At 25.5% G+C, this 7,319-nt stretch overlaps 1 long non-coding RNA gene across 1 annotated transcript; it reads right to left on the reverse strand.

Moving 5' to 3' along the window:
* Positions 1-344: 344 nt before the first annotated feature.
* Positions 345-3,745, reverse strand: LOC119663925. The gene is made up of 4 exons (XR_005251091.1): positions 3,482-3,745; positions 2,381-2,413; positions 1,162-1,224; positions 345-401 (listed from the first exon to the last, which is right to left on the reverse strand). It is a non-coding gene; the product is annotated as an uncharacterized LOC119663925 (long non-coding RNA).
* Between the last annotated feature and the right edge of the window lie 3,574 nt (positions 3,746-7,319).

A 7,319-nucleotide genomic window follows, 5' to 3' on the forward strand; every position in this document is an offset into this window, starting at 1 on the left:
CATTGTTCTTGTTAAAAAATAATTATATTTCAAATGTCATTAATGTAATCAATTCGTATTTTACATATATTTGTTATTAAGGTTCATTCCAATGTAATGGAATGAAAATAGCATGTGGTGAACAAATCTTATATCAGAAAAATATCTTTTAGTCAGAGTAGTCACACCAAAAATGTTGGTTTATCGGTTTCATTAAAATCATATTCGGTATCATTAAACTTTCCAATTCTTCTTATAAAACAGGTACAAGATTTATTACGTTTATAAAATCACACATGGTATATAAATATACCCATATATATCGATTAACAATATATTACATTAGCTTAAAAATGTTTACTTACATTTGGTGTTGAAGTAATGGGTCCTCCAAAATCTGAGCAAAATGAACTATCAAAATTCTTGAATTTGATGAAATAGAAAAATTTTTTTTTAATAATATTTCAATTTAATTTAATATTATATATGATTTTAACGTTATGACTGTAGTAAATACTTTATGATGTATGATGCGCGAAAAATTCAATTAATTAAATATAAAAAAAATTTTGTTGTTATAATTCATTACTGTTAAAAACTTCTTTATAAAATATTTCATTTTTATGCTACAGCATATTTACAATTTGCAATTAATAATATAAATATTCATTTATATATAAATAGTCGAAATATTATAAGTAATCCCTAAGTCTATATGAATATGAACTTGTACTTTTCAAACTATGTACTAACTTATTTTCGGAAAATTTAGAAATTTTTTATTAGAATTCTTTAGAATTAATGTAGTGCCGGTCTCCATTATTAGTGGTGAGTTCCGAATCCGATATTTGAGAAGTTGAAAATACGCATTGTTTATACATTTGTAAAACCTTTTACTAACATAAAAACTTCGTATAAATTACTAATTGCTTAAATACAACAGTTCTAAACTATAATTACATTAACTGTTACCTCACTACATTGTCACAAAAGCTTATTTTGTAAATCGGTTAAATCAAAATCGAAATCTGATAATCGGAAATAATTTTATTTAAAAAAATGTATTATAAGACAATGCTACATGATTTGTTATATGTGAATATTACTTATAACTGCTAGTATACTGCATCTATTTATCAAAAAAATTCTAATCAAATCATTTCTAATATGCACTTTACTTACGGAACTTGTGGGCGTTGAAGGAAAATCCATCATCTGCCCTGGAAAAGGCGTGGCGTTAAAATCCTTTAATTTAAAAGAAAAAAATTTTCTTTTGTAAAAATTATGCTAAAAATTTTTAAATGATTTATATATATCATAAGGTGAAAAAAAAATAAAAGCAATTTTTAAATTATAATATTGTAAATATGTAGTAATTGTTATTTTAATTTTTTGTATTATTTTATATATATATTTTATATTGTATATTATATTATATATATATTATATATATATTACTATGTATTATATGTCACATATAAGTATTTTTTTTATATATGTATAATGTATATAATGTATTATATATTATACTATTTATAACAGTTCAAGTCGATTCGGGGGCCTAATTGATCTTGACTAGTAATGCCTTTAAACATTAGGAATAGATTTTGAAAATATGTCAGAATAGCTAGAGTTAATACACGTATAACGCATTGCATCCGCAAGAAGAAATCGATTATACTTCAGCTCTTCTCTGAATTCCTCTCTATTAAGTCTAATGCACACTTTTAATTTTGTAGTTTGGATATATTTTTAATTTGAAATAACCATTTTTAATAATGATTGATACATTGTTATAATAAAATAAGTTGTAAAATTAATGAATATAAACTATGGTTTTTTCAGGCTGTTTCAGTACTATTGCATATTAGTTTCGTAAACGAACTGAGTTCTATGATTTAACGTATAATTTCAAACTGCGTGTGGATTGAACTGTATAATTTCTAACAGAGATAGTGTGTGCTAAAAACATCTAAGGGTAAAGAAACTAGAATTAGACAAAAAGAGGCTCGAGCAAGCAATTAGATCAAGCTAAAATGGTAGACAAGGATAATGCACCCGAAACACTTGTCGCTAGTCACTAGTCATATGATGAAAGTTTCAAAGAACTACTTGATGGTAATAATAACGTAGTCTCAGTGTAGGATAAAGATTCTAGAAACGAAAAAAAGCGGTTTAGTCCAAAAGATTCGGGCACTCATATTTCGGAACGCTGATTTGTGGTTAATGCTTCGATATGTTAAATGTGTTAATTGGGAAACCCTTAAAAACTTTAAATAACTTTATATATAGATAAAAGTAATTGGTATCGAAATTTAACATATAAAAATAAATAGTAATTTAATACAATGCAATGCTTTCAATTTCACATAAAAAATTAATTTGTTTTAACGAAACTTACTTCACATGGGGACCCCATTGCTGAATCTGGATTCTGTAAAAATTTTAGAGTTTAATAATAGTTTTAATATTGTGTGATCTTACTTGAATAAATATATATAAACAGTAATAATAACTACTAAATATTGTGAAGTATATTAAATTGGATAATCAAGAGAAAGACGTAAAATCATAAAACAAAAAACTTTATTATCTGGGGATGCTTATTGTTTCCATCGAGTACTTCATCGAGTACTAATTTTTTATGTAGCCTTAAAAATTGTTCAAAATATATATTCCTTAATTTTCTAGCACGTAATTAAGGAATTTAATAAAATATCTTATATACTGTAACAGACTTCTTAATAAAATAATAATAATTAATAATAATAAATAATAATAATAATAATTAATAGACTTCTTAATCAACCTTTTAGTTATTAAATATGCAATGCTCACTTAATGTCTTCCCTCTCTTTGCTTAATTTATTTATTTTATTCTTGTTTTCCAATATTTTTTTATTATATATAATTGTATCTTATATTCTTATTTTTATCTTTTTCAGATTTACGCCTGGTCTACATATTCAATGCTAGAGAGGTAAGCTTGCTTGATAAATTATTTTAATGAAATTTTATTATTTAAGTTGTAGATAAACAAATATACTTACATCGAATTCAAAATTAAATATTCTAGTCATAATGTATTATTAAGAGAGCATTTTTAGTACTACTCAAAAGATATATATATATTATCTAACATGGATGGCTAGATTTTACCAATTATTCATTATATAGTATGATAATTATTCTTTGCTTTTTAGAAATTGTATGACCTGTAAATGTTATTTTTATACAAATGTAGCGGAGTAAAGGAAATCAGTGGATTCTGCAATCAACAATTTTTGAAAATTTTATTTGATTATTAAATAAATAATGTATAATCATTGATAATACATATTGTCTGCCTATATTCTTGTAAACTTTTAATGACAAATTTAGATACATTCGTACTTCTATTTAATTGATTCACATACTATCAAAAATATACTTCATTACTGTAATAACTTTAATTGTGTTTTTACAATTAATTAACAAAATACAAAGAAATTATAATACTTACCGAAAGTCCTCTTCGTTGTTCTTTTAACTTTCTTCAAAAATGGTCGTAATAAATTATTGCAAATTAAGTTTTCATAGTTTTTATTAATAATTCAGCAATAGAGTATTCCTTTGATGGATTTATACAAATTTATTGCAGTGAACACATTCTAATTTTGAAGGCCAATTATTTTAAAAAATAACTGAAAAGAATCGCTTAAATATGATCTGTGATATATATAAAATTGGCCATTTTCCGAAAAATTATGCTATAAAAATTAATAATTATTGCTGCATATTTGGAAAATATTTAAATTATTTTTTATTATTTAAATAAATTTTTGACATAAAGATTGTTAGTTTCTTTGTTAAGTTTTTAATATTTATATTAATACCTTAAGCAAATTTTTTGTATATGTCCCATATTTTAACTGTAGGTACTACGAGTAGTAAAACAAAATTAATACTATTCCCATGCATGTTTCAAAAGAACAATCTATTTATAGTATGTATTTAGAAAGAATAATCGTTTAATTAAAAATGTTTATCGGAATTGGTTAACTTTTATATTACTATATTATAATACTAATACTAATATTAATATTAATTTGTAGTATATTATGTACTTTAAACTGATGTCTAATATATCTGCGTTTTGATTACTTTCATGTCTAATTAAATGTTCCAAGACTTTTATTTCCAATAAAATTAATTTCTTTATTTTTTTCAACATTTTTTTTTATATTTTTTTAACATTTATTGTCAGAAATTTTTTTTCTATCATACTCTATTTTCTTTACATCGGCCTTTGAAATCTTCTACTATTTTAAATGCCATATATTCTGTGCAATGCAAATAAAATAATAGGGGTATTTACTCTGTCCTGTAAAAATATTGCAAGGTGCACGACATGCAAGAATGATATACTGAAATTGCAAGCGTGGGAGAACATCTCTGTTGCTAATATTGCAAGATCAACATGAAACAGCTGTTTTTGCAGCATACCATATCCACATGAGAAATAGCAGATGTCAGAACAGCTGTTTTATTTCCTTTTTTGCTTCGTTGCAAGCATGCATACAAAAGTTTAGGTATAGCACAATTGCAAGCAATAGTAAGAAACTTTATGCGTATATCTTGTCCATTCTTGTCCATTGTAATCTCGCGCAATCTGTTCATTTCGTGTACTTTGCAATGAGTTTTCATGACATAGTGAATATCTTTAATATAATGAGATGGATAAGTCAAATAACATTGCAATACTAATATAAGCATGAGAATTGCCAGTTGTTAAACTACCTATTTTTTATATGATGATTTTGCTTATTTCACAAGATGGTTCCAGATTTCTTACATAGTAATTTTCCAATGTTCTTTAGAAATAAAATGTTATGTACTTATAACAAGCACTAAATAAAGAGTTTTAAAAATATGATATAATATTTCTTAAAAACTTGATATTCCTAAAGTACTTTTCAAAATACTCTGATGTTTGTTGCAGTTTATTAACGTGTCTGAAGCAAATTTAATATTATATATTAATAAACATATGTATTAATATTATATTCTTTTGGTATACAGAAACTATTTTCAATATGTCAAACAAAACTAGAGATATGACTTCATATCTCCAAAGACGTTATTAGGTAGTTTTGTTTTACTACTATCTATAAAATACTTTGGATTGGGTATGGACCTGGGCACAATAAAAAAAGTAGAATTTTCCGGATGGTGTATCTACTACACCGAGTCCGGGATGGGTTGATAACCATGAAAATAGGTATAGAGCCATGAGATAACTGGAGATTTGTACATCAAAATAGGTGAAATCAGATGTAAGTAGCGTTTAAAATTTTAAATAAGCAAGTCAAGCATTATGTTGTATTTAATTTATTGGGCATTAAGAGTGTTACAATATTTTGCATTTTATTGTTAAAAAATCGATAATTCATATAATTTTTTGTTCGCAATAATCACCACTTAAAAAACGCAGAACTCTCACATCCATTAAGTTCTTCTCTTTGTTTTTTTTGTATAAGCATTACTTTGATTCACTTTGATCATCCTTTGAAAAAGAAAGAAAAACAATATTAAATAAAATATGTAAGATTTAAAAAATATTGCGGTTATCACTTTAAAGTGTAGTGCTTCAAGCATTGATCTTGGGTCAAAGTAATGAAAAAAAACTATAGATAGGGGAATACATTCTCAAAATTAACAGAACACAGGTTAACAAAAGAAAGCATTCCTGAAAAAACGAATAAAATCAAAATATAAATTTTGTACCAAATCCTTTAATCTTTCAAAATTTTGTTAATAATTAATTATATTTTTAGCTGTTCATACAGCTGTTCTGAGCATTGCCAGTATTTAAATTACCAAATATTTAACATTATTAGTCCTTTTGAAAATATTTCTTATATATAATTATTCATAAATAATTTATTTTATACCAAGGATTGAACATGTTCTCTGTCAAATTTGAAGCTCAGAGTCAGTGATCCAAAGTTATATTTGTATTTTTCTAATTTCGACTATTATAAATTTGTTGTGAAAGTTCAATAACAAATTCGTTTGTTGTGTCATATTAGAACTAATAACTGTTTTTTAATTGTTTAATCCTAGACCTAGTTCATTCGTCAAAATTGACTTAAAAATAAAATTTAGTAAAATATTATTTAAATTGATGTTTGACGTGTCTTCGAACCCAAACGCTGTTGAAAGTTATAGTTATAAAAATGCAAAACTAATCTTTTAAGAAAAATATTGAATATATCACTTTCTACATGCGGCTTAATATTGAAAAAGGATCCCACTTACCAATTTTCACACAATTTTTTTTTCTGTCATGTAGCAAGAATTCACCATCCCATATTTTTTATAATTTTTAGTTTTTACTATGCCTCATAATAGCTAATAGTGTTTAAAAGAACTGTCCTATGTTGTTAGTCTCTATTCAAGTTAAACAAGTAAAAGCGCTGAAAACAACAACAAATGTAGTGATCGATGATCTTTTGATTACCTGTATATCACGGTTCTTATAAGATAGAGTACATTGCCTTATTACAGAATCAGACGACCCATATAAATTTCTTAAGCTTTGTAGCGCTCCTCTTACCAATGCTATTTAAAACAAATCTTAGAACTTCTACCGTCCATATGAGTCCTTTAAGGTTTGCAATATTCCTATCCCCATGCCTATTTGAAACAAATTAAAAATGTTACTAACTTAAAAATTTCAAAGTACTTACGCATCCTCTATTTTCCCTTGCACCTCTTATCTGTATAGGAAAGATGTAAATTTATAAAATTGTTTTAAAAATATTAGAAAAAATATGCCGTTCTGCAGTGACCGAAACCCATATATAAGCGAACTATACAACTATAGTCATATACTCATACTCTGTTTATTCAAACGAAAATCGAAAATTTTTAATATGGTAACACCACCATTCTAGAATATTGGCAATCTTAGTTTTGTAATCGTAACTCAAATGTTGTAGAATTTAATGTTTCCAAGCGATGAATTCAATGGTACGGTGAATAATCATTTGAAGATTTATTAATAATTGATTAATTTCGGAGCTACAGAATACGACTGATATATCATGCTACTTACCCTTTGCGCATGTTGTTGTTGAGCCAGATTCATAGAAGATCCGCTTGCACCATGTAACGGACACTAAAGTAAAATTTTATACATACAATTATTAGATATAATATTGTAGTTACTGTAGTATTTTGTGTTTGTCAAGAAACTCGTTTTGTCAAATTTAACAAATCATAAAATTTGACAAAACGATTAATAATAAAAATTTGATGCAATTTTGATCAGATAAACGGCTGAAAGTTAATTAAGT

Source organism: Teleopsis dalmanni, unplaced genomic scaffold, assembly GCF_002237135.1.
Source record: "Teleopsis dalmanni isolate 2A unplaced genomic scaffold, ASM223713v2 unscaffolded_contig_1114, whole genome shotgun sequence".
NCBI classification, from domain to species: Eukaryota; Metazoa; Arthropoda; class Insecta; order Diptera; family Diopsidae; genus Teleopsis; species Teleopsis dalmanni.